The sequence below is a fragment of the Cryptotermes secundus genome, unplaced genomic scaffold (genome assembly GCF_002891405.2).
Source record: "Cryptotermes secundus unplaced genomic scaffold, Csec_1.0 scaffold173, whole genome shotgun sequence".
Taxonomy (NCBI): domain Eukaryota; kingdom Metazoa; phylum Arthropoda; class Insecta; order Blattodea; family Kalotermitidae; genus Cryptotermes; species Cryptotermes secundus.
Genome location: NW_019736395.1, coordinates 891,608 through 919,581, shown reverse-complemented (window position 1 = coordinate 919,581; position 27,974 = coordinate 891,608). Strand labels below are relative to the sequence as shown.

Below are 27,974 nucleotides of genomic sequence, written 5' to 3'. Positions count from 1 at the left end.
ATCGCCTGTACACTTTTGCGTGAGGCCCCCCATACACACAAAGTTTGACCTTCCGATCGACCTTACAGGCAAAACTGTTACAGTTTACCCCCTCCCTTTCCTCCCCATACACGGGCAGATAAAGCGGCAGGCTTCATGCCACAATCACGGTCTTCCAGCCTATAATGTTGAGTCACACACGTCACGTGCTATGGTCCTGCAGACGGACTGACGGGTTTCCCACAGGCCAACAGTCCAAACGATTGGCCGGCCGGCCGCACCACACACGTCAGTTTTGCCTTTCAGTCTTCGACTGTGCAGGCCGAACTGGAGGCCAAACTGTGTGTGTATGGGGACCCTTAGCGCGATAAAGCTGAAAAATCGCAAAGCAGCTGGGATAGATACTCGACACAACACTTCGTTGGCTACCTCGTCCCGAAATATTATACTTGCTCATCGTTATGCTACTTCCAGTGGACACATTAATGGAGCAATAAATAATCACCGGGGTACCCCCTCTGCGGTCTAGTGGTCAGAGTTCCTGGCTACAGATGCTTAGGCCCCAGGTTCGAGTCCCGGCGCTACCAATTTTCTGAGGGGGGGCACGCGGTAGCGTAGTCGGTTGAGGGGCTATGCTACAGGCCGGAAGGTCGCGGGTTCAAGTCCCGATGATGTCATTGGATTTTTTCAATTGACTTAATCCTTCCAGCCGCACTATGGCCTTGTGGTTAGCTCAGTCTCTAACAGAAATGAGTACCAGGAATTAATCCAATAATTTTCCTGGGGAGTAAAGCGCGGCCGGCGCGTAAGGCTGACAACCTTACCGCTATCATCGAGCTGATTGTCTAGATGTGGGACCCTCAACGTCTCACAACCCTATGGGCCTTCATGGCCTATTACAGGGATAGCTTTACTTACTTTACCAATTTTATGAGAAGTAGTGGGTCTGGAACGGGGTCTACTCAGCCTCATGAGTCTCGTGAGAATATTGAGGAGCTATTTCAAGGAAATAGCGACTCCGGTGTAGAAACCCGAGATGAACGGCCGTGGGGAGCCGCTGCGCTGACCACGTTACACCCTCTATCCGCAAAAGTTGGCACTAACTTCGCCGACAAGCGGCGGTCGATGGGTCGGTATAGTTCGCCTGCGGACTATAGGCCAGGGAGTTTGTACTGTGTCTTGTTTAGGGGTATTTTGTACCAATCTTGTTCGCGCACATCTTGATCAGCCAGATCGTGATATCAGAAACAGTTTCTTGGCCCTGAATGGGAAAACTTGATCAACAATCATCACAGGCGTGCCAACGGTGTTAACACGGTCACTAGATTCAGTTGACGATGTAATCACCACCCACAGACAAAACCCTGATCAGAGCAATCTTGCAAATGAGTAAGGGGTGGGGAGAAACTATCACAGCTGATGATGTCACAGAAGCTGCAAAACCTGGCAAACCAGCTTTAAATAACCCTGCTGGTAATCGTGCCCTCAGAGCAACAGAGGTCTCGTCTTTACATAATCAATGGACTGGGTGAATCTGAGAAAAGAAACAGTATGGAAGCCGAAAGCAGAAGCGTCAAGTTTTTTTATACAGAGAGAGAGAGAGTCTGACACCGCTGTATCTCAGGACGGTGAAGCTAAGTTGACTTTCACTATTTCACATTCATACCCGCTTAAGTTGATGATTTGAAAGTTGTTGTGTAAAAGGGGCGCTTCGAAGAGAGAGACTGCTTAACAGGTGACGAAAGCAGTGTCACAGTCAGTGTGATGTAAGCAAAGGAAGGTTCGAGCCACATGTACCACTGACAAAATCCATCAGATTATTCAAGTCACCATGTTTCGGAACAATATGAAGACTCTGGTTCGCACTGCATCTGCTCTAGAAAACCGAAATTAACGGCCGTGGGGATTTGTTGCGCTCACCACGCGACACCCTCTATCCGCTAAAGTTGGCACTAACTTCGCCGACAAGCGGCGGTCGGTCGGTAAAGTTCGCTTGCGGACTAAAACCACGGAGTTTCTTTTTGTTTGATTCGCACTGTATGCTGAGGTTATACACGTAATACCCTAACTTCGTAACGACGACGCCACAATCCAAGTCATTACTTGAGGGACGAGGAGCTTGAAAGACGTTACAGAGTACGCTAATATCACGGCTACGGACCCGCCTGGTTCGAACAAATATTAAAACTGTCACAGAGTAAACTTTCAATGATTCTACAGTAAATGCTAACATCGATAAAAACAGACTGCCTTAAGAAGTAACACGCTTCACTTGTGATCGATCTGGGTCCCCGTCGGGTATTCCAAGGTATCACATGGTTGCCGTGACAGATGACGTCCTTGCAAAATAGTTTTCACTTCACCAATGCAGCCAACTTCGCACATCTTCCACCAGACCATAACGACGAGATGATAACTGTGAGAGGAAACCCCAAGCTCGTCGGGATGCACCTGCTCCAGCGCCACTTCATTGGCCAAAAATCGCACACTGACCTCATCGGGACTTGAACCCGCGACCTTCCGGCTTGTAGCTTAGCCCTGAATCAACTACGCTACCGCGTGCCCCCAGTCCCAACCCACTAGCAATAAAAAAATTAAAAATATCCCTACACTTAAGCAAGCACTGCGCCATGGAGGTGTATAGCTTTGCCCTAGATAGAGGTGAGTGGACAGCTTCAGGGCCAGGGTGAGCCGCAGATCCCTCCGTCTTCCATCCGCGGGCAAAGTTACTGCGGCGGCGACTGAACTGTCCTGAATTCTGGTGAAACTGCAGTTTTGTGTACTTTCTTTTTTATACTGACTGGTAACTGATATACCTAGACTTTAATGCAATTTCTTGTAAACAATATAATGAAACGCTATATCAAGTACCCCCCCCCCCAAAGGCAGTAGAACAAACAGCGCTATAAGCTGTAAGACCTCCTCATACTGCTTCTGCCTACCGCCATCTTCCAGTGGTGTTCCGAGAGAGACGCAGCCATGCACGCAGAAACCCTCATGTATTATTCATATGATAGCATGGGCTATTTGCCCCGCGCAAGCATTCTGTGAAGCTGGGAACTTATTGAACTGAACTACGGGGACGGGTCACGGAGGAAGTTGAGAGGTTAGCCTGCTACCGCCACACTGAACACTGATACCACTTTCAGTTATAATGAAATTTCGAAAGAGTTCGAGGAGCAGGGAAGGGAGCCAGAACGGGAACACCTGCGTCCTGCCAGTTTTAACAATTTCCGGTATGTTTCGTTCTAAGTTCCCAGGCAATCTCCGTGCCGCAGCTAACGAAATTCTTACTTTCTGTGCTGTACGACAAACTGTGGCAAACCATAATGGGATCTGGAGGCAAACGGTGCTGGGTTCGGGGGGGGGGGAAACATTGTAAAACTACAGAACCCCTCAATAAGAACGTGCGGTTCCTTGGACAACATTCGAACTGACATAGCCATAAAATAGCAAGAATTCGATACTAACAGCTCCTCCACGTTCTGCAGACGAGACGGCGAAGTTCTATGACAGGCGGGCTGGCCGGAAGTCTCGGACATTCCTCAACACAGGACCGTTCCGTGACGGTGTTCAAAAGCACGCAATTACTTCTACCTGCTCATGGAGTGAACGTCAACATGCAAATCTTCACTAAAATCATATGCCACTGAGAAAGGTGAATCCGTTTCACTCTAGACAGCTGACTACTGTATATTCCTACCAACATAACGATATTTCCAGCAAGGAGAGTTTTCTGCCTAGGACGACATGTTTCGTCACACGTTAGCCATCTTCAAGGTCCTGTTTTTACTTGAAATTATTCTACCGTATTTTTTCCTTGGTACTACAGCCCCCGTGGACCTAGGCCTACCTCCATGAACTTCTCCGTTCACTTCGCTTTTTCTAGATCTTAGACTTTCGGTAGGACTCCTTGGGCGGGTGATCAGCTCGTCGCAAGGCCTCTACCTGTACACAAACTAAACATCCATGCCCTGAGTGGGATTCGAACCCAAGATTCCGGTTTCCAAGCGAACGAAGACAGTACATGCCTTAGACCGCTCGGCTACCGTGACCGGCTCCTCACAAAGTTACTAAGATCTATTTTCAACCTACGATCAGCACACTAGAGATCTGATTGATCATACAGGTTGCCAGATCAATTCATGACGTGTCCTCACAGATATGTTGTACACTGACGCCGTCAGCATCATTACTGCTTTATCAATGCAACGTGTACTCTCTTGAAAGTTAGCAAATTACCAAGGCTTTGCTTTCAAGGTGTTCTGAAACAGCAACGATGTTACAAATATTATGGTTTTGGACATTATCCATCGTCTTACCTTTATCCAAAAACCGTCCTGTTTATTTTCAAAACAAAACGCCCGGAGACAGGGACTTGATCTATCGATTGGGCCCACCTGAGTATGTTTTACCTGAAGACGGAGATAGAATTCAGTCTCCGAAACGTTTTGAAAAATAAACATGAAGGTGTTTTTGGTAAAGACAGGACAGCGGACAATGTCCAAAAACATATTATTTGTACTAATGTACAATCTTCACAGACTATTATATCTTACTGACGATGTAATTGCCTAAATATGCAAGTGTTCATTATACGGACCCTAACATTATATAACATATGGTATTAGTAGTCATTATTAGTAAGAGCTGGATTCCTCTACGACTCTGGCGAGCCTCAGTAAAAATAATTCTTAGACTAACATTTTCAATTTCCGGTTAATTTTAACGGGCCGTTATCTCATCCCTTTTGATTTCAGTCTCCTGTTGTGTCCTCTTTCCTCAAATACACTTATTCCATTATTATCCGTTAGGGCGATGGACCCCGTGCAAGAAGAAACTGGCCAAATTATTGTATTGTGACATGACGCTTGAAAGTCGGAACAGTGGAGCCAGAGTAAACGTTCCAGCTGCAACGAATACGTAACAACAATCGAGGTATTGTTGGACCGTAACGATGTAAACTATGCCCTCTGTCGGGTCCACCCCGAGACCATATAACGAGGAACGTGGGCTAGCTGAGATAATAAGTCCGTGTGGACGTGGGGGTCGAACACCCCCACCGTAGCCCTGAGAGTCGTAGGAGGCGACGGAAAGGGAACCCAGTGCCTGGAGGTATAACTGGGCCACCGTGTCCCTGGGGGATATAAATATGGGTGACGGGTCCTCCAGTTTGGGGGAGTCTCGAATGTGGGTCATGAGTCCCGCGAGAGACTCGGGCCTGAGAATGACTGCGCTGGCGAGGAACAGCAGCAATTTTAAACGACAGACCCATCCTCTAGTCAGAGAGGATTTTGCATAAGGACTATGAAAGCAAGCGTTCACTTGACAAAAATTACTGGTCGTGAGGGGCTTGTCGCCAAGAATTGATTGGCGGCAAACCTCCCGTCGTAAAGTGATTCTGACTCCAACTGAAATAATTATTGAGGGTGCCTCTTCAGACGGTAGTTGAATGACAGAAAAGATGGGAACGAGTCAGCTGAGTTTCGAGACGCCAGCCTGCCAGGATATGAGCTTGGGAGCAGAGGAGTTGAGGCATCAAAATTAGAGTGCAGTTCAGTGGAGCTGAAAGTCTCGTATGTGTGCTGCAGTACGGCATTATTATTTAGTGTGTAATTCAGTGAGACTGTTATAATTCCTGTGTTAAAATCCGTTGCCAGGAAACGAACAGTGGAGATTGCAACAGACTGAGGGCACTAGTGCTTGCAGCAATGAACTGTAAACTGCGGATATTAGCGGTAGAGAAGTATTATTTATAATTACGAGCAACAGATCCAAACATCGGTCTAACAGTCACGCAGCCCTACACGTAACAGTCTTTTATATTCTGACCCTCCGGGTTTCGGAAAATACTAGATCGTATTAGCAACATAAAATGGGGAAAAGATTACTGTGCCAGAGAACTCGTTGAATACACAGGACTTCTGTTCCATAAGGTTGTGTCTGCGCAAGGCAAGACGCACCCACAAATATTTTGGGTACAGTGTGAGATGTAAAAAGGTTTTAACTGGCTCAGGATAGGGTTCAACAGCGACCTCTTGTGAACAACGTTATGCACAATCTGGTTTCATGAAAGTGGAGGACTTTCCATACCGTATACTTTTCGTCTGTATCTGCACAAATGTCCGTACGTTGTGAGCGATTGATGGTTAGATTAATGATAGGGGAAATGGGAGAAGTCTGTGTGAGAGGCTGCAGTTTCACTCGACTGATGCAGATTACAAGCCAAGGACGTAGCAACAGCAACAAGGCCGTACGCTGGGGAAAGAGAAAGTATAGACTCGCTCGTTAGGCGGGAACCAACGGGACGGACTTGAGTTGCGCTTGCGTCCAACAGGGAACACACAAGTCTGCAAGCTCTGGTCCGTGGCTGCCAACGGGATGCCGAAGTATGCATTACATTCGTGCCCGTGCGAGGAACTTCATTTCTATGCATCATGAAGCCTACTTTCCCACTGCAAACTCCCAGTTCTACAATTTTTGTGTTGTCTTATTTAGGCAACGTAATGGTAACAACAGGCCGATCACGGGAGCCGAGCATGTACTGTCTTCGCTCGCTTGGAAACCGGGATCGTGGGTTCGAATCCCACTCAGGGCATGGATGTTTAGTTTGTGTGTGTGCGTTTTTCTGTGTTTGTGTACAGGTAGAGGCCTTGCGACGAGCTGATCACCCGCCCAAGGAGTCCTACCGAATGTGTAAGATCTAGAAAAACCGATGTGAACGGAGAAGTTTAGGGAGGTAGGCCTAGGCCCACTGGGACTGTAGTGCCAAGGAAAAAAAAAATGGTAAGAACAGGTAAAGTTGTCCCTGTGCTCAACTAATTAAGCACTACGCCAAGAAGGAGTACGGGGGTGTGGATGTATAGATCCACATCTTCTTGACCTGGGCACTAGCTGGAGGTGAGTGGTCAGCTTCACGTCCCGGCCGCTTTACCCCCTGGGAAACAACCCCCGGTACCCATTGGATAGAAGGTTGGGTGAACTCCAGAGCCGGTCTGAAAGATTTGGAGAAAATTCTTGACCCTACCGGGATTCGAACTCCGGCCCCTCAGTCGTCCGACCCGTAAGCAGTCGCTATACTGACTACGCTACCGGTTCCTAGTCGTTAAATAAACCATAAATAAAAATGAACACGTGAGGTGTTCTTAGAATTCCCCTCGAAGACCGCAACGAAATCACAACTGTGAACTTGGGCCACAACATTGTAGGTGTTCATTCTATTTAATAGTGTGGTCGCTGTGTAAGAGATGTCTCTAGCATGCAGCTCACAAACTCATAGCGCCAGTCCTCATACGCCTCCTGGTGCGTAGTTTTCAGAACTAGCTCCAGCGTCCCTTCTCAGCTGTAAATGTTCCATACTCACGTCGCCAAATCAACAATTACACATCGAATGCATTCTTAGGCACAAAGCTACAGAGCGGTACCGGATGCTGACGGGAAAACTTACAGACGGTAGTACAAAGTGACCTTACAACTGTTTCGTTCAAGGCAAACAATTAGAAAGTCTGAGCTCAGCAATAATTTGTATATAGCACCGGTACCAAGGTGGACCGGGATTGCTTAGTCTGTACAGCAATGGGATGCGGACTAGGAGGCCCAGGGTTCGAGTCCTGGTAGGTACAAAGAATTTTTCTAAACGCCACAGCGTCTAGGCCCACCCAGTTTCCTATCCAACCGGTACCTGTGGTCCTTTCACCAGTGGAAAGCGGAGGGGACGCGAAGCTGACCACCCGCCTCCATCTAGCATCTAGTACCGAGGTCAAGAATTGTGGAGCTATACTCCCACTCCCTCACACGTCTTCTTGGCGTGGTGCTTAATTAAGAACAGGGACAATTCTGTACTTTTCTTACCTCACAGCCAACAGCGTGTCTTCACAGCATCAAAGACAAAAAAGAAAACAGAAGAAACAAAAAGAGAAGAAAAATGAGACTGAAGATGTTAATTCCATTCTTGAGTTGTTACATCCTGCAGAAGTTGGTGACACTTCGGAGGTACATTCTGCCTCCATCTTCAGGATCGAAATGTGTATTATGGCGAGTATCTGTGGATGTGGAGCTTCGTAATTTCTATTCGTCATCAAATATTATTAGGATGATCAAATCAAAGCGTGTGAGATGGGTGGGGCACGTATCATGCATGAGAGAAAATAGGAAATGCATATGGAATATTAGTCTCTGAGGGGAACTTTATCAAGACAAACTGCAGGAAAGAGATGAACCTGGTACCAGTTAGTGCCCTACGTCTCAAGTTACCTATCCAGCAACTAGGACTCATAATTACTGGTCCACACCCCCCACTCAGATTCGTCCTCATTTACTAAGTAATGTTATGCTTGTTACGTGTAACATGAAGAGTCGAAAGCCCTATTCAACCAACCGTGAGAACAGTAGCCAATAAAGGTAAATCTGTCCCTGTGCACCACGCCATGAAGCAGCAGATGCAGATGAGTGGTCAGCTTCACGTCCCAGCCACCTTACCCTCAGGGAAGAACCATCGGTATCCAATTGATATGAGGCTTGGTGAACCCCACAGTCGGCAGGGACAACGTCGAGAACAGAAAACTCTTGCTAACGGGAACAGAACCGTGATTCCTTGGTTGTCCAACAAATGGTGCAATCCCAATATAACCAGTGTTGCTAACAAACTTGATAAAACAGTAATTGTGTATTCTGACGTGTCGCCGCCATGTCGTCCGCGGTGTCAGTACTACCAAAGTTGGAAATTCTTTAAAAAAAAGTTTATTAGTTAAAACCACGCTGAAAGCCTAACCGTAGTCAGGTATTTTGTGGACTGTATATACCAACACAACCCGAAAGCCCATCTCTTAAAAACAGACGCTAGGCCTTGACTTTTTCGCAACAGAACCGAGAGCCTAAACTTGTAGAACTGTTGGACCCGGTGTGCCTGTTTGCATGACACCGTTACAAGCAGTGCTACATCGGCTCCAGCAAGTCCACAAGGCTAGGCTTTTAGGTGCGTTCTTATAAATACATTCCCTATATTCTGAGTTTTATCCATACACTTTTCTTTTACTCTGTGGGTTATAACATCGGCCTCCAAAGTTGGCAGCACTAACATGGCGGAACACATGACTGAAAATGTTAAGTTTTCTTTGCGTACCAAGAAAACCTGTGGCAGGAAGTACACAAATCGTAAAGAAATGTGAAAAAAAAGTGCTTTATAGCAAGTGAACAGCGCAAGCACGTACACACATGAGAACAACGTCACTTTGTGACCGGCTTACGCACTGGCGTCTTGCTTTATGAGCGGAGCAGCCCGGCAACTTTTAGACATGTATCGAAACTGGATCTCTGCATTCGGTACCTCAAAAGATAAGGGAGAAACGGATACGCAACAAAAAGTGGGGAAAGCGGGAAGAACGAGATTAATGCGGCATGAATAACTAAAAAAAAACAACGTCACGGAGCAATACGGCTACTTGGTGTCCGAGTTGAGGAAGTCCAAACGGACAGAAACGAGTCTCGGATGGCTAATTGCGAGTAATACAGCGATAACGTTTCGCGCTTCGGACATCCGGCGATTCGGAAATCATATAAAAATCACCATCACCTGAACGCCTTCAAACGTGCCAATATGGCAGCAAACGAGCAATTTAATCAAATTTAAAATTAGTTTCATTCAAGATTAACACAATGATCCATATTAAGTAGCGTTAAAGCAGTGGTTCGCAGATGACAGCTGAAATATTGTGACAGGTAACGCACAGCAAGGCGTCAGGTTAATAATAATGAAACTATGTGGGCCTTACAGGACGACATTCGCAATGGTTGAAACGGGAGGCTTTATCTTCTCGTACGTGTACTTGTCCGTCAGACCTGGTCATTCTCAACAAAAAGCAAAGAGGAATATAGTGTGCGTAAGGGTTATAGCAGGACCGCCTCTGTGGTCTAGTGCCTACAGTTCCAGAGGTCCCGGGTTCGATTCCCTGCGCTACCAGATTTTCTGAGAAGTAGTGGGTCTGGAACAGGGTCCACTCAGCCGGGTGAAGATAACTGAGGAGCTATTTCAAGCAAATGGCGGCTCCGGTCTAAAAAACCGAAATTAACGGCCGTGAGGATTCGTTGCGCTGACCACGTGACACCCTCTATCCGCTAAAACTGGTATTAACCTCGTTGACAAGAGGCCGTCGCTCGGTCGATACAGTTCGTCTGTAGACTAAAAAAACACGGAGTCTATGAGTTATAACAGGGCCTTAGAGTGCGTCACCCTCCCTACCATAATGCAACTGCAATCACTGTCCCGCTACATACCAGGACTCGAATCCCAACCCTCCTGTCGTCCAGCCCGTAGCCAGTCGCTACACCGACTGCGCTATCCCGGCTCCTTCATAAGAATGATTAGATCAACTCAAATAAAATTATACGGGCATGTAGCATGCATGTAAGATATACGCTACTATAATATTTAACATATTCAGTCTGTAAAATTTCAAAGGCCTGGGAGTACTATACGGAAAGGTGATAGGTCGACAAAATATATATTACAGGCCGTAAGAGTATGAATACATTCAACTAGCTCAGAATACAATTCGCTAGGGTGCCATTTACGTGTATTTATGTGGTTTATTTCAAGAGGGTGTCAGTAACTCAAGACTATGTAGCGTCAGATGGTAGTCTGAATAATGAATTAAAAGACTCTGCAAGGAAGAGGTCGTGTCCTAATTTCAGGGAATATCCGGAACCATATCTGAGCATGCGCCTCCCGAATACGAAGTAGGAGCTCTGGCCACCCGACCATGGCGTCGGGCTGACAAAACGGAAAGTTCTTGTTAATGACGTGGGGTTCCACAGAAGGCGCGTTTCTGTTCCAAGGACTTACCCGTAGTTTACGCTCAACAAGGGTTTCCTATATTTTTCACATGGAGTCCCCTTTTCTGGTTTACTCTAGAGCCCGATGTCCCCTATTTCATTTTTTTCAAATAACTGTAACCATTTGCATTCGAACTGATACAATTGTTTTATGTTCTACCAACGAGAAACTAGGAACATACCAAAACTACGCGTGAACTATTGATTACTTACGTATTAACGGTTGATTCCAAGAAATTAATGAACTGTGATCTTTTGCTAGGTTTGTTCAGGGAAAAAAGGAAACCTAAACACAGAAAAGTACATTCGGTTACTCTTTTAGTGTGGTAAAGTTATTTGGGTCACTCGTTAACGTAGCCGTAATTAGCAAGATATCAAACTTTTAAAACGAAAATGTTGCACGCTGTCCGCTATTTGGCCATGAACAATATGGAATCTCTCCCTTTTTCTAATATCTGACCAACAATTCTGATGGATGTTTACGGAAAGAGGTGATTAAAAGAGCTTAAGAAAATCAATTCAGCTGAATCTGACATTAAAAACTGGCATTCTTCTCATGCCTTCATGCCCTGCAGGTTCCAAGCTCTGCTGGGCAGATATGTCCACATGGCACGGGTTTTACCGGCTTCGGAAAAGTTATCGCAGTTAACGAGGTGTGAAAATTAGTGACGCACGATCTGCAGTTGCAACGCTTCGACCATATCGGTGCTTTCTTCAGGCAGTGCCGAAAAACACGCCAGCGTTCACTGCAGCTACATTACTACTGTCCAACCTGTATCTACATTCGTTTGTAGTGCCGAAAAACACGCCAGCGTTCACTGCAGCTACATTACTACTGTCGAACGTGTATCTACATTCGTTTGTAGGAATTAAGTCCGCATGAACAATTGAAAGAGTATCTTCTGGACTATGGCGCTGTGTACTCCGGTAGCAATTCACTGACGTTTCGGAGGAACGTGCTGCTTCCATCTTCAAAGTCTTAAGATATGGTACGCAAGCAGCAAGCTCGGCTTAACTTCTAGTGATCAAGGCATGACACCCTCAGTAGCTGCGTTCAGTGCTACGCTATTTCTTCTGGTCGAGCAACCGATCTCAGCTTAACTGGAAGACGGAGGTACTACAATTCCTCCGAAACGTCTGTGAACTTCTACCGGACTACATGGCATCATATGCCAGAATGTCAGTTGTAACGGTACTGTATGATTTCGGTCAGGGCAGTCGTTGAGTGGCGCACAGAGAGTAAACAACTGAATCAGTTACAAGAAAAAGGGAATATGTCCAATGGCAGACTCGTGGACATGTTCCACTTTAGGACTAAAAGAAAGTGAAGTTGTCTCTATGCTTAATTAAGTACTATGCCATAAAGACATGTGGTGGGTGGAGGTACAGTTCCACCATTCTTGACCTCGGCACCACATGGGAGTGGTCAGCTTCACGCCCCTGCTGCTTTACCCCCGCTACAGGAGGCTGTGTTGGCCTCAGATTCGGTCTGAAAGCTGTGAAGAACAGAAAAATCTTGTCCCTACCGTGATTCGAAACCCGGCCTGCCACTATACCGACTTCCATTTTCTCAGACTAATCCATTCCTGTTTTCAGCAGACATCATTCTGTAGATCGGCAGAAGGCAAAGATCTGATTTTGAAAAGAACTGGCAACAGTGTTCAGCTCCACCTGTGCTTAGTTCTGCATCGCGCCTACGACTCTTTAAAACAATAGACACACACAGTGGTCATAAGCAGTTTTCCTCGACTCGGAACTCTGTGAAACCTACACAGAAACGAAAACAAAACCAAGTGGACACGGGACTCCACGCCATATTCACACACTGAGTCTTTTGTGCGAACTGTTTTACGTTGCTGCTAATATCCAGGCCACATAACGCCGAATTGTGGGATGATTAATGAACTGGAAAGAATGTGGAAGGAAGTTCCTTGGCTTGAGTCCGCAAGCGAACTATACCGACCGGCCAACCGCCGCTTGTCGGCGAAGTTAGTGCCAACTTTAGCGTATAGAGGGTATCGCGTGATCAGCGCAACGAATCCCCACGGCCGTTAATTTCGGTTTTCTAGACCAGAGCCGCTACTTTTTCATTCAAGTTAACTCTTCTTTTATCCTCAACGAGGCTTAGTGGGCCCCGGTGGAAGGAAGCTACCGTGGCTTAATCGTGGCACCATCCTCACATCTACCCAGAAGGAATACGCAAATCCAAGAAAACCCTCTGTCAAGACAGCTGTTTGCTCCAAAACAGAAGTTTCCCAGCAACACAGGGGCACGTGTAACCCCACCCACGCTCATGCAACACTGTGTACTTCCCACAGAGATTACTGCGCAGTCAGTGTGATTTCTCATCACGCCATATTACGCTGAAATTATCGGTAACACGTTAATTCATGCTGACATTTGTATTCTGTTATTTCTGTCTGTATGGAAATATTCCAACAAATTAGCAAGAAGGGAAAATGTTCTGTCTCTGGCTGTTAGTGAGAATTAATGTTATGTCCTTGAAGTGTATTTTCCATTACAAACCAACTGCCAGCCGCCTCCGACTGACACCGGGGAAACCCGTCTCTTTGTGACGTATTGTTACTTTGTTTTCGTTAACATCGAATCTCCGACTACGCTGAAATGTCTCCACCAACAACAGCCAAACACTGGTACGTTCCAGTGATTACTAATTACTTCACTCGGGCCTACGTCATCCCTACGAACAGACTGACACTGGACCATTCTTCTGAACTCTCGGTTAGACATTCGCCATGTTTGTCCTTCCAAGCACACGCAAAAAAAAATGTTCATAAAGCAGCTGTAAATGTCTTCATGATTGACTTCACGGAGCGGAGACCTTCTCGCGAGTCTAACTTGTTCTTAATTCCTTTGTAAATGTACGGTGCTTCTACAAAAAAAAAAAAAAGGAACATCTGCCCTTATGCTTGGGCACCACGTCAAGTGTAGGTATGGGCAAATGGAGGCAAAGATCCACGTATCATCGCCATACAAGTGGCCGGTTTCCTGTTCCGGCCGCTTTATTCGTGGGGAAATAGTGCACACGCTGATTACAATCAATTAAACTCACCTCCCTCACCACGTTTTAATTAACTGATTAACACACAACTTAATTCTGTATACTCAAAAAACTATACATAATTTATTCAGATACAGGAAAATGATCACCAAGTTACATTTCATCTGATTTGGAAACGAGAATCCATCATCGTCAGTTAATGACGCAGACCGTTACATCACGTTTAGAAAGTTACTAAATTATATTTTCGAAACATTTTCAGTATTCATACCGCCTGTGGGCAATTCACTCGACACGGGCAGGGCTCTCTTCAAGGCAAGGTGTGACGTGCACTGGCTCACGTTATCTACGAAGTGAAATACTTCCACATCCTTCTTGTCGCACTGCGAGGCTACGAAAGGCTTCCATTAGTGGATGTCATTCCGACATCAAACTACATATTTCAAACGATCAAACGTCCATTTCCCTTCGCCTTGGCAAGTAAACCCCGCAAAAATGCCCCATAAGCTCTGTGATGTCTGCACGTAAACAAGTCCAGAACTGCTAACCGAATTGTCATGGTAACTGACAAGCCTAGAAGAGACTCTCAACAACAATCATCGACATGTTCCAGTTTCCATTAAACTCGGAGAAAACAACGGACGCTTTACATGACCACGGGTCCGCGTTTCTGCACGCATCTCGCACTAAGTCACCATATATTTGTCGGAGCGAAGCAGATTTATAACAGAAGTTGTGATGAAACACGGCCATGTAACACACACCTCTGGAAGTCTTTTAGTTTTCGAAATAATTATGCAAAGTAAATTTTCTCTTTTCTTCTGTGGGCTATTTTACAGTGATGTCAAATGGCAGAATGAATGCTATACGGTGAACTCTAAGGCCGAGGGCACACCAAGGAAACTAGCAACCGCAACGCAACCGCAATTTCCGAGAACTGTTATCAGCCTGGGTTCAACACATGTTACTGAATGGAATGGCGCAAACTGAGGAAACTGCGTTGTGTTTGTCAGTTTCCTTGCTGTGCCCTCGGCCTAAAGGATTTTGATGGGCATGATCGTGACGTAGACAAGTGTCAGTCAGGTTAGTTATGTCCAAGGCTAGGTTTGAAACGAGAACCTTACAAATGTGAACCTACAGCGGTGCTGTTACGTCAACCCGCTCACTGCCTACGCTGAGAGGCATGACGAAAGAACGCACTAGAACTGTTAAGTTATACGTACATACACCCTCCAGAAGCCGGGATGTCGCAGTCGGTATAGCGACTGATTACGGATTGGACAATGGAGGGGCCGGAGTTCCAGTCCCGGTAGGATCAAGAATTTTCTTCTCTCCACGCCGTCCAGGCCGGCTTGGGGTCCACGCAACCTATCCAATGGGTACCTGGGGCTCTTTCCCCGGGGGTAAAGCGGCAGGGGCGTGAAGCTTACCACTCACCTCCAACTAGTGCCAGGGTCAAGAATAAGTGGATCTACATATCCACTCCCCATGCGACTTCATGGACAACGTCACCTTTTTACGTACACTCTCTAACGTGTTGTCAATATAACCCGAAAATGTGTTCTCACGTAACGCGTTCCAAATGCCGTCGATCACGTTCCGTTATGCAGCAGAGTCGGAAAGCTTGCCTCAAATTCTTGACAAGACAGCTGAGTCCAAGTACGTTTAGAAAGCGAGAGGCAGCTGCTGCAGAATGCAATGTTGCAATAGCATCGGTAAAACTTAGAAAACGAGGTATGCTGCCTTACTGTCGTCGTCGGGGATAACAAACGCCACGCAAACCCAGCTTCACGGCACCAGATACATGTATACCGTGTATACTGAGCATGCGCGTTCGGCAGACAGGATTGTAAACAGAATAATGGAGAAAACAATGACTCTTCCCTTGCAATATGCAACTGCTCGCTCATAGGCGACGACACTCGGAGTGGTGAGAAGTCAATAAGAACCCAAGCAGTATTAAGGCTTCCGTCTTTCGTGTCCATTCCGCACTCTTTAAGGAGGGAGGTACACAGTAGCGTAGCTAGTTGGGGCAGTGCTACAAGCCAGAAGGTCGCGGGTTCGAGTCCCGATGAGGTCAGTGGAGTTTTCAATTGACCTAATCCTTCCAGCCGCACTATGGTCCTGGGGTCGACTCAGCCTCTAACAGGAATGAGTACCAGGAATATTCCCGGGGTGGGGGGTATAAAGGGCGGCCGGCGCGTCAGGCTGACCTCACCGCCACCTGTGAGCCGACTGTCTAGAAAATGTGGGAGCCTAGACCTCACAACTCTATGGGCCTCCATGGCATGTTACAGGGATAGCTTTACCTTCTCTTTTACTCTACATCCTTCAAGGTCTCACTGTAACAGCGCACTGCAGTAAAGGGATAAGAAAACCTGGCTGTAAAGCAATCTAAAGTCAATAACGATTTCATTTTGATTTATTTTCTTCGCTCGCTCTAGTGACTATGGTTGATTATTGAAAACGGAAGTTCGAAAACGTACCTGTAACATTCCTTCCATGAAAATTACCTGGAAAATTTATGTTCGAAACATTTCCTTCCGATGAATATTTCACGAGATACAAAAACAAAACAAACTCCGTGGTTTTAGACCACACGCGAACCCTACCGACCGAGCGACCGCCGCTTGTCGGCGAAGTTAGTGCCAACTTCTGCGGACAGAGGGTGTCGCTTGGTCAGCGCAATGAATCCCCAAGGCCGTTAATTTCGGTTTTCTAGACAGGAGCCGCTATTTCCTTGAAATAGCTCCTCAATTATCCTAACGAGGTTGAGTTGACCCCGTTTCAGACTCACTACTTCTTAGAAAATCTGGTAGCGCCGGGAATCGAACCCGGACATCTAGATCTGTAGCCAGGAACTCTGACCACTAGACCATAGAGGGGGTCTTTCACGAGATACAGCACATGTAAAGTTAACGTTAAACATGTCCGATATAAATAAAAATTCAATTGGCTCTGTAACTTCTCGTAAAACTCACCACGCAAATCCGTACAGCAGTTTCCGATTTGTTTCGTGGGAAAGCGTCTAGTGGGAATGAAACATTGAATACAGGCACGCGAGGCGCATTACGCAGGTACATAAACAGAGCCGTTTTGGGACAACCTTGTCCCTGATGATTTCGGCCTGTATCCTGGGATGTGACAGCGTAGCCGATTGTTACCAACGTTTCGGCGTCACATCCCCCAAAACACGACCGTAAGAACCTGACGACTCGCCACCTGTTTCTGTATCATCAGGCCCGGTCGAGAGGCGCGGGAGCATGAGGATGTCGACTGACGCTGCCCGCGCAACTTTCTTTCAAACACATGATGCTAGGCGGCGCTCTTGGGTAACGCAGACTATATCTCAAGACAAATGATCTTAAAACAATAAATTTCGAACGATTTTAATTTGACGAAAGGCCAAAATTAATAAATGAACAAAACACGCTAAAGTCGGAAGCATTTATTTGAGCCGGACAAGGTCATTCCATCTCCCCTCCCTACCTCGAAACAAATGTTCACCTCGCACGTGCGTTTCTTCTGGCGGTATTTTTGTGGAAATAAACGAAGGAGTGATAACCTTGACCTGACATAATAAACGACCCAAAGTGCGGGGTTTGTATCCCCATCATACCGTCTGAATATTTTGTACTATAAATTCCGGTTCGCAACATTTCTGCTCTTTTATCATTGAATACATCGAAAATCACACGAAGACCTCTGAGAAGATGGGATATTAAAATAGGTTTTATGAGGCTGTGGGCTGCATTCAACCGGGGCCAGTGGCGGACTCTTGTCAAACTACCAGTTCCACAAACGACGTGCAATTTCACCAATAGATGAGCGACTATCAGCTTCTAAAATACTCAACTCATGGCATTAGTCTGATACATTTCCATTTTCTCACAACTGTCCCAAATTACACTGACCTGAAAATTTGGCTCTGTTTGCTTGGCTTACCCTTAGACCTTGACGATGGTGGAAGTACTCCTCTCCGAAACGTCCGCAAACGTCTACCAGACTACACATCATTACACCACTGGAGGCAATACTGTGCATGGTCTCCGCTGTGAGACCCTGAAGTCCAACTGACCTCCCAGTAACTTGTGAGTGGTCTCGTGTTAAATTTTCTCCGTCAAATTGCGTACGATTATTTTTTAAATAAAAGAATTACTTCAGTGACGACCCTCTTCGGGAAGCAGTCGATGTACATATAATCGAATGGGTTTCCTTATGGTCCGTTAAGTCACGCCAGGAAAAGCAGTAAATGCAGACGGTCTGCAAAAATTCCTGCCGGCCAAAAGCTCATCCTCATTTGGGCCTTCACCGATTCTAATTACAAGCGGCGACGTAATGTAAAAGTTGTCTGGTATCTCAGCGTCAAGGCAATAGGCAGCAGAGAAAGTACAGTCGGTTTTCTGATGGGGAAAAGTGATTCTCGACGGCCACTACACCGCTGCGGCAAGTCTTGCATACCACTGTCCGTCTGAAACATTTCTGAGCGCACGTCATACCTTGCGTAGGCAACCTTACGGGGAAAAAGTCCCGTGTATTCAACTAGATCTCTGATATGGGGATTGTGATTCCAATTTCTTTCTGAGAATAAAATCTAGTAACTTACTTTGTACTGATGAGGCGATGATGTACACCACTATCTGATGAAAACGCGACCTCAAAGGCGTTTTAGACCCAGTAAATCATATGTTCATTATGTAAAAGCAAAGAAAAGTTTTTGTGAAAATGGACAGAAACCGTCAGGAAGCAATGGACGTCATCAGACACACCATAACGTTCCATCTACTGATGTCAGTGCATAAATTCTCAGCAAATCTGTCCTTGTGCTTAGGTAATTAAGCACAACGCCATGAAGGTGTATGGGGGAGCTAATGTATACATCCATGTATTCTTGCCCTCGGCATTAGTTTAAGGTGAGTGGGCAGCTTCATGCCCCGGTTCCCATTGCACAAGAGGCTGGTCTTGACGTAGAGAAAATTCTTGGCTCTACCGGGACTCGAACTCCTTCCTCTCGCTCATCCATCTCATAGCCAGTCGCTATACTGACTGAGCTATCCCGACTCCCCACATAAATTTCCATGCATCAGTTAAACTAAACGCATATTTTATCGTTACTACGCACATGGCAATGCTAAAGGATATTTATCGAGGAAGATTAGGTCCTTGCCACTGATAGTTGAAGGCTGGGAATTAAACGTCATCCTTCTGCGCCTTGCGATGTACCTACAGTACTGCACCAGGTTCAGTCCGGCCCTCAGAGGCATACATATTCCTATGGTCCTTTGACAACTCTTTTTATTTCCCAATATATGAAGAACAAGCAGCAAGCAAAACAGAAGACAGGGCACGTAACCCTTTCAGAACCAAGGCTCACGGTTACGCGTCATTTATCTTCATTATGCTTAATGTCTTTGTTTCTTCTCCATCTTCTCCATTACCTTTACCTCCGCTTCCTCCTTCCCCGTCTTCAACGTCCTAACTTGCACAACTGTGCGGTCCTGGTCCGATAGCGGGAATTAAGCGTTCTGCAGTCCCTAGAGGCGCTACATGTATTTAACATTTTGCAGTTTGCTTCAAGACGCTGTCGGTATTGAGCCTATATACCGCTGAATAACAGGACGACAGCTGAACTGGAAATTATTTTGGATGTGATCGTGACCCAATCGAGGTACTGCTAGGCGTTCGACTGCAGAATTCGTATCGCATGAAGTTTCGCAGGAACGAACAGAAGTCAAGGCAGCGTTGACAATCTACTGTTACGTACACGTGTGTGTAACAGCTTCGTTAGGAGACTAATATCGCGGTACAGGCATTATCTGTCATAACAATCCAAAACAGTCCTGCGTAAAACGTCTTTCTGGAAGTGGTCTTCTAGGTTCGTCGTTTCTTTTTGGAACGTCTATGTGTCTTCTGGGTGAGAAATACCGTGGTGTTACCTGCTTTCCCATTTTTTTACCTCCCTGCATACGCGCGAAACAGTCGACTTGCTTACACAACACGCCTCGACTGTCAGATCCTGACATTCAGAGGACTCCAGTCTGCTTCCTGTTTTATTCAGATGCTCAGATTCTTCAAGAAATTATACACATTAAAACCCATTTTGCGAACGCTGCTACAGTAACCGGTGCCACGAACACTACCGCTTGTGCTCAACTTACTAAGCGACATGTATTTCAACATTCTGAATCAGAAACTACATACAAAAATAACTGACGTGCATGCTGTTCATGTTTACTATGCCTACCACGCCGCCGTGGCGAGGTTTAGAACATGTGGTCATACAACTTCACTCTCACATGTCCAGTTTGCGTGCCTACTTACGCGGTGGGGCACTTTGCCTTACTAAACAGTCAGTTGAGGATAACGCAAAAAAAGGAAAGAAAAACAAAATAGTTTTTACAAGAGAATTGCAATAAAAATACGTCCACACACACAGACAGAGGTACTTGCACTGACGCATTATCGGACGTTATAGTTATGCCAGTATTGTGTCTGCCAATCTTCTCTACGTTAACATCTTCACCCACGTTCCATGACTGTGCAATTTTGTTTATCTTATGCGTCCACAAAAAGAAACATCAAAGACGCGTTAACAACTGAAGAAACACAAAATCAAAAAATGCTGACCAACAAAAACAAGGACAAAGGATGAGTATACCGCCATATTAAGGATCTAAACAGCAACAAACACCGTAAAGGTAGAGCCTCTCTTTCTAGGTCTGTTTTCAGGCTGATTTCTTGCTTGCTTTATTCTTTGACCCTGGGGACGGAGGCGACATATTCCTCCGAAACACCGGCTAACTTTCAACGGACTATATGGTGTTACATCCCGGAAGACAGAACTCTTCATAACCACCGCTGTGAGAACCTCAAATCCTACAAGCTTAAATATGATCGCACAGCCTTAGGGCGTCACTGAGTGTGCGTAAGGATTGCCGGAAGGAGAACACCAGTACACTCAAGAACCTCAACTACACGTCTGACAAATTGCTTAAATGTAGAGCTCATGCTTGCCGGTCACGGTAGCCGAGCGGTCTAAGGCATGTAATGTCTTCGCTCACTTGGAAACTGGGATCGTGGGTTCCAATCCCACTCAGGGCATGGATGTTTAGTTTGTGTGTGTGCGTTTTTCTGTGTTTCTGTACAGGTAGAGGCCTTGCGACGAGCTGATCACCCGCCCAAGGAGTCCTAGGCCCACTGGGGCTGTAGTGCCAAGAAAAAAAAAGCTCATGCTTGCTTAGGAAAAGTGACCTATATCTGACAAAAATTAACGCTGCGAATATACGGAATGGGCCCTTACCCTTCCCTTCTAGCCCCTTGAACGCAGTTCGATAATCTCTTCCTCGACTAACAAACAAAATGGCAGTAAACGTTCGGCGCGGCGTTGGGTGGTGAGTCTGACCCACTTTATACTGAATCAGACGAGAAGGCAAGACAGGATATTGGGTCACTGCATGGCGGCACTCTGCTGTCTAGACTATGAACAGGCGCAAGATACGAGTAGAACTCCAGTCGGAGAGGAGCAATGTGTCTGTCAACTTCCTCATCCAAACTGTACACAATTTATCCGCAACGCGCTAGTCAACATGACGAGTCATCCACGGTTCACTTTAACCAAGACTGGTTGCAAGTGCAAACGCAACCTCAGCTACAACTGAACTTAAGTGTAATATGGGTGACCCGCGTAACTTCCAATGTTACCGCCATGCAGACGCTGTCAACCTCGGAGGTATTTGCAACAGCAAAACCCAAAACCCTGCCTTCGAATTTCCCTTCACCAGTATGTCCTTACGGTGCCCACTGGTTCCGTTTTGAAGAGCCTGGGCTTTTGGTTTTGTTTAAAAATATATAACCACCATCTCTACAGTTTGGTTTCTGCAAATATACTGCGGTTGGCGACAACATGGCTGTGAGGTTTTAAAGATACTTGGATCTCCCTCTTATACAAAAGTATCAACATTTCTTCGTGACGCCGTGTAGTCCGGCAGCGCAGCGACGTTTCGAAGGAATGTACTGCTTCCATCTTCAGGGTTGAGTAAGCAAAGCAAGAACTGGCAGAAAGTACAATAACATCAAGTCCAATCAACCAGATCTGATATCGCTCAAGTTCCACACCGAAATTGTGTAACTTGGGATTTCCTTATCCTTGCACCTACAGCAGTTTTACACAATTCATAGTTACTGATATAAGTTGTCGGGCTGTCTCGGGGCGTAGTCTTGTATGTGAATACAAACCCTGCAGACGGAGAGAGCATGTTCCTCCGAAACGTATTATTTTCGGAAATACTGTAACCTGAGTCCAGTTAGTGACGTGTCTAATGAAGAACGCCAGTTTATTTTTGTATTTACTTATTTTGTATTTATTTAATGACCTTCCTAGTAACTCAGAGCACTGAGCGTGGAATGACTGGATAAATAATGAAACTGAAAGGATATGCAACAAGCAGTTTGCATCTATTACAAAATATTATTTCTAAATTCGCTTGGAGGAACTGACGAAAACCTCTAAAAATCTGTAACGATAGTGGGTACCCCGGCCGAGATTCAAACTGAGCATCTGTCGGATACAAATCAGAAGCACTACCGCTTTAGCTAATGTGTTCGACGAAAACACTGATACTGACCATGATGATTGATTGATTGGCTAGGATAGGGATACAAGAATGTTCTCTTACACTAGTGTGAGCAGTCGACGTGGTCCCCAGGTCCTTATCTGTCCTAATGACACGTGAAAAGGCTTGAATACGGAACCTGAAGGTTTAGAGCTGTGTTTCCATTCCTTCTGACCTTCTCCCTCTGCTTCGCCGCTCGCCATCTTGCTAAACTGTGGTTACACCGCATCAAATAGATAAATCTCCTACGGCACAGAACACTTCCCACTGCTGCGAGTCTCCCACTCTTCTACCACATTAACGCGTAGTTGCTACCTAGTTTGATCTCAGCCACAGTGCCAATATTACCTTGCAGTCCGGGTTCCTTGAAACTCCTCGTTTCGCTATGTTCATGTGGCAGCACTGTGCCATTCACTTGCCACAATGTACCGTTTCAAACTGCAGAGAAACTCCGAGAAATCTGCAACATACGCTGTTGCTGCTAGTTCGGGGATTTGAGACAGACACTATGAGGCACAAATGTGGTGGCTACTTCCATCCTTGTCTTGCAGTAACTTCCACACCGTTCGTCTCTCCTCAGTCCAACTTTCTCCGGCGCTGATGGCGGTACATTTATCTGATTCGGCCTCCATCGCCTCACGTAGCGTCATCGCTCCTTTTTAATATTATCGCATCGTGACGAGATCGACTGCTCTAGTGGCACGTGGTATAACCCTACCTTCAGATGCAAGTATGGTGTCCCAGAAAGATACTGAGATTCTAAATTTTGAAAATCTGAACAGGCCATGCTGACCGTAGAAACAAAAATGATACAGACCATAAGTGTAGGAACTTACTAAATCGACGCAGTAGAATCGTTTTCTCAGGGCTCGAGCGTCATTCAGTTAGTCAAACAATTCTCCGCATTTTTATGGAGCCCAAAGGTTCCTTCTGGTATTTGCAAAAGCCGGCCACTGGACAGTATTATGAAGCAGATTGAGCCTCCCACCGTCTTCCACGTCCCCAGTGGTCTCTTCCTTGCGCAAGCTGCATGCTCCACCCATCCCATACTCCTGGATTGCATCGCCCTAATACATGGCGAAGAGTACAAACTATTAATTTTCTCGAACCCTGATATTTCCTTTCTGATGTCGAAATACTGCCAAGAACATGTGACCTGAACTATCCTGAAATGTACGTTGTCTTCTCAGGATTAGAATCAAGTTTCACACCCATACAATAATATATTTAAAATTATAGTGTGGCTGTGCCTAGTTTTTAATCTTTGGTCTTTTAGGAAGCAGAAGACATGAAAAAAATACTCTGAACTGCAAGCATTCCCCAAATTTAATTCGGTCTTAACTTCTCTGAGAATTTAATTTTGTTGATGAAGGTACGACAAAAATTTGAAATTGCGTTAAAATGTCCAACATATCTCCTAAAGTGGGAGGTCAAATTTAAATTATCGGGAAGGATATATATACTGAAACTATATTGGACGTTACGTAGTATGTGGTCATGACTGAACGCTGTCATGGATACAAGAGGACACGGAACCCATGACCTCAATCATAAAAACTTGGAGCTGTTGCTAAGGCAGTCAAAATGTCGTGGCAGAAAACCAGTTAATGCTGCTCTCTCCTGCTGGACAGGTGAAGGGGGGAAACGTGCTTACTTAGGGCCTACTCTTCCTTCATTAAAAGAATGAGCTTCAGAACGGAAATCAACGGCATACCAAAGAACTGCATCGCTGGACATTGCATATAAAAACGCCAATCTATTGAATTGTCCGTTACAAACATAGCACACGCAAAAAGAAATCGTCCTAACAGCCGATGTACGTCCAAATGTCTTCATACGTATTTTTCTGCACATAAGACTGCAATAACTTGACTGAATACTGGATGAATCTCGGATTAAAAAGACAGAGCTGGTTAGCCTACCGGTGACATTCTGGAGGTGCGCGGTTTCGATCTCGACAGGGGCTTCCCGGTCCCTCCAGGCAAATATCGGTACAGTTCCGCGGTTCCTTCCAAATCCCTTCTAATTCACCAATGATACTAAGCTTGGACGCTATGCTGGCCTAATGCAGACAGTGACAGCTTCTTAACGTAACCAACAGCACCACATCCCCACTTTAATAAAGTTATTTCTCGTATGATGAACTGGAGACACTCAACACAAACTGAATCCTCGTACTTTTCTGTCCTTCACGAATCCACAAAGTGAGTTCAGTTTCATCATTGTGCCGGCTTCCCACCGCGGCGGCCCGGGTTCCATCCTAGTCATGTCATGTGCGATCTACGGTAGGCTAAAGGGGCACTGGAGTGGACTTTCATCCGAGTATTTGGTTTCCCCTGCCAATTCTCATTCCACTGAACGCTCCACACAGCAGCCTTGTCTCGCTCCACCGCAAGAATTAAACAAATCAGCGTCATTAACATGCAAATATTTATTTATGGATTCAAAATTCCGAATCCTTAAAACTTAAACCTTACTCCTGTAAAACTGAATTCTTGATGAGAGGTCATTTTAACAAATTAAATGTTTCCGGACACGTGTTCACATGCAAATTTTTTCTTCTGTATGAGGAACTTGTGCCCAAAGTTTTCCTGCATCTTTCAGTTACACTCTGTACAGTACACTAAAAAAGGTAAAGGTGTTCTTGTAACAGGCCGTGGAGGTTCATTGGGGTGAGACGTAGAGGCTCCCACATTTTCTAGGCAATCGGCTCACAAANCCCCGGAAGATTCCTGGTCCTACTCAGGACCACAGTGCGGCTGGAAAGATTAAGTCAAATGAAAAATCCAATGAACTCATTGGGAATCGAACCCGCAACTTTCCGACTTGTAGCACAGTGCCTCAATCAACTACGCTACAGTGTGCCCCCGATAAATATGCAAGGGTAATTACATATGCGATCAACATCTTAAACTGAACATATTTAGAAGCAAAAATCAAATTTCATGAATACGGAAAACGAAGCTTACAAACTAATATGCCGCGTATGTGATTTTTAATGCGAGCAGCAGTTTTTCTTTCCTCATTTTTATTTTGAAAATTCTTTCCCGTGTTTGGCTTGATATTTGAAGAGAAAATTTCTCAAATCCGGCGCCGTATTTAGTACGCTTCTGTATTTTGGTTTTATTTCTGCGTAATTCGAGAATCCAGTTTCGTGCAAGTACGGCCTATGTGCTGGCGACGACTATCACAAGAACTGCACGCCCTGCCACAGTTCTCTCTCCTCCGAGGCAAACCCATACTTCAGTTTATTAATTCCTAGCATTTCTAGCGTAATGAAGCTACTAAATGAAAATTATTTTAATTTCAATCCATAACAATATTTAAATTGTCATTTTTATATTGTAATCAAATTTTCTTGCAGAAGACCATTTGAGAAACACTGGTATAAAGGAAACGCTCTAACTTGTATTCGGGAGGTGCTCATCTTGAATCTCGTATGGCGTACTGACTGAGTTATTTCGTGATTTTCTCCCGTTCCTGTAGACGTGTCGATAAGGCGGCGACCGGTTCCTGCTCACACGTTCACTTATCATCGTAACATCCCATATTGTATACTCTTGATACTGAAAAGGAGTCGTTAAATAGCCACGCAAATAGAATTGGACTAGTTATATATAACTGCACGCCCTCAGCTAAGCAAACACTTCATCGTGGCCCTCTTAACTTTGTGTATGTGTGAACAGAGAGCAACCGCTTGGATTTTCATGTCTGTAGTCAAGGACCAAAAACAAACGTTCACATGACAAGAAGTACACAGCACACTCTTAAGAAAGAAACTCAATCACGGCGTCATATTCAGTAAGACAAGATAAAACGCACATAAAAACGAAAAAGTAATAACATTATTCGCGAATAGCTCCAAAACATTATAATACAACAGCGAACCCCGGATGATAAGACACGGCCTGCGATACGCGACAAAATAGCACAATTTTACATCATACCGACGAGAGAATTTTAAAAACTTTTAAAATTAGGAAAATTGTTACAACTTCGTTATAGTTACATGTATTACGATTATAATGATTAATATTAATATGGATCCATATTAGGACATTTCAGCAACATGAGACATAAACTGCCTGAAGATAGTCCCAAATGTGGCCCGAAACATGTGCCAGTTATTAAATAAAACCAGCGTAAACAATTGGATTGGTTTACTCCTTACTGTTGTGTTGACGGCCAGAATATCACAAGAAAATGAAGTCAACGTATTCAAATTTCTATAAGATTCTGGCCATAACGAATTATGAGGTAAATTCCAACAACTGCACAGGGCAGCCTGTGACTACAACTTACATGTGACATAATCTGTTACGTCATTAGAAAGTTGCTAGGCTCAATTTCCAACATACTTGCACTACTGGAGCCAGACTCGTCACAGCACACTGACTACTCACGCTATGACGTCACTGAAACATGTTTTGGACAGAGTTTAAGCGCCGCGCATGCCATACACTATACACCGCAGTCGTCAGCAACATGCCCGCTGACCTCGCTTTTTTCCAAACATCGCAGTGAAATGTGGAGCACGCTTTTGTAGAAACAAAAATTAATTTAACACTGATCATCTGTCAACGTGTATATGTGATGTGAAAGCTCCTAGTATTCCCTTCTAATCCAATTAGGGAGAACACACAGACAAGATTATCACACTCAATACCTTATTAAACTTGAATCCTTCACGGCAACTAATTACACTCAGCCCCCGAACCAACTTCAGTTCCACCAACACGAATTCGGTTTAACACGGCTTTTAAATTAGGCCCGGCTTTTGCCTAACATCACCAGTTTTTAGGTTTACTATAATTTTTCACAATGTATACATTACATTAAGCCTGTTTCTTATGGGAAATTCGTGTCCGGCTAACACGATTTTGCATTATATGAAATTTTTCAAGAACACATCTTTCGCTGTGTTTGTACGTAACGACACTTGTCAGTCTATCGTGCTAGTCGGGGGTTGCGTGTTGAATAAACTTTGCTGTGGCGACTAGACGCATCAATTTTGAACAGAAATCCGTTTCGAAGGTTTCTTCTGCCTCTATCATTAAGGAATGCTGGCATATTTCATCCGCCAATGGAAGCGGATGGTTTACGAACACTGTTCGGAACATGGCCCCAAATGGGGACGTTCTGTTACATAAACACATACGTCAGTTCGACCTGTTTTCACGCTGTCAATGCGAAATGTATCTCTACTCACAGCTGGTAGTCATAGGACAAATTATAAAATTATGCAATAACGAAATATATTCCAATGCCATCTTCCTGTTGTACGCGCTAAGTCTTGGGCCATTCTGAATAACTTTCGCTTGGCCGCCTCTAACGTATCACTAACTGCATGGCTGCAAATCGTCTGGCACTGCCATTCAATATGTACTCCTCAGCCTACTCTCCGCTTTCGTACGTGTCGTGCGCTGAGATCTCGCAATTGTGAGCTGGCTCTTCTTTCTACCTTTCCACATCACAAGTTGGGGGTTTTCCACTGGGAATGCAAACGTCGCGCATGCGCTTTTGGTTTTGCT

The 27,974-nt window shown here is 45.2% G+C and overlaps 1 protein-coding gene across 4 annotated transcripts in view; it reads right to left on the bottom strand.

Annotated features, from left to right (window-relative positions):
- Positions 1-27,974, bottom strand: part of LOC111869807 (putative GPI-anchored protein pfl2) — a 511,967-nt gene that overhangs the window by 3,133 nt on the left and 480,860 nt on the right. The window lies entirely within an intron of this gene.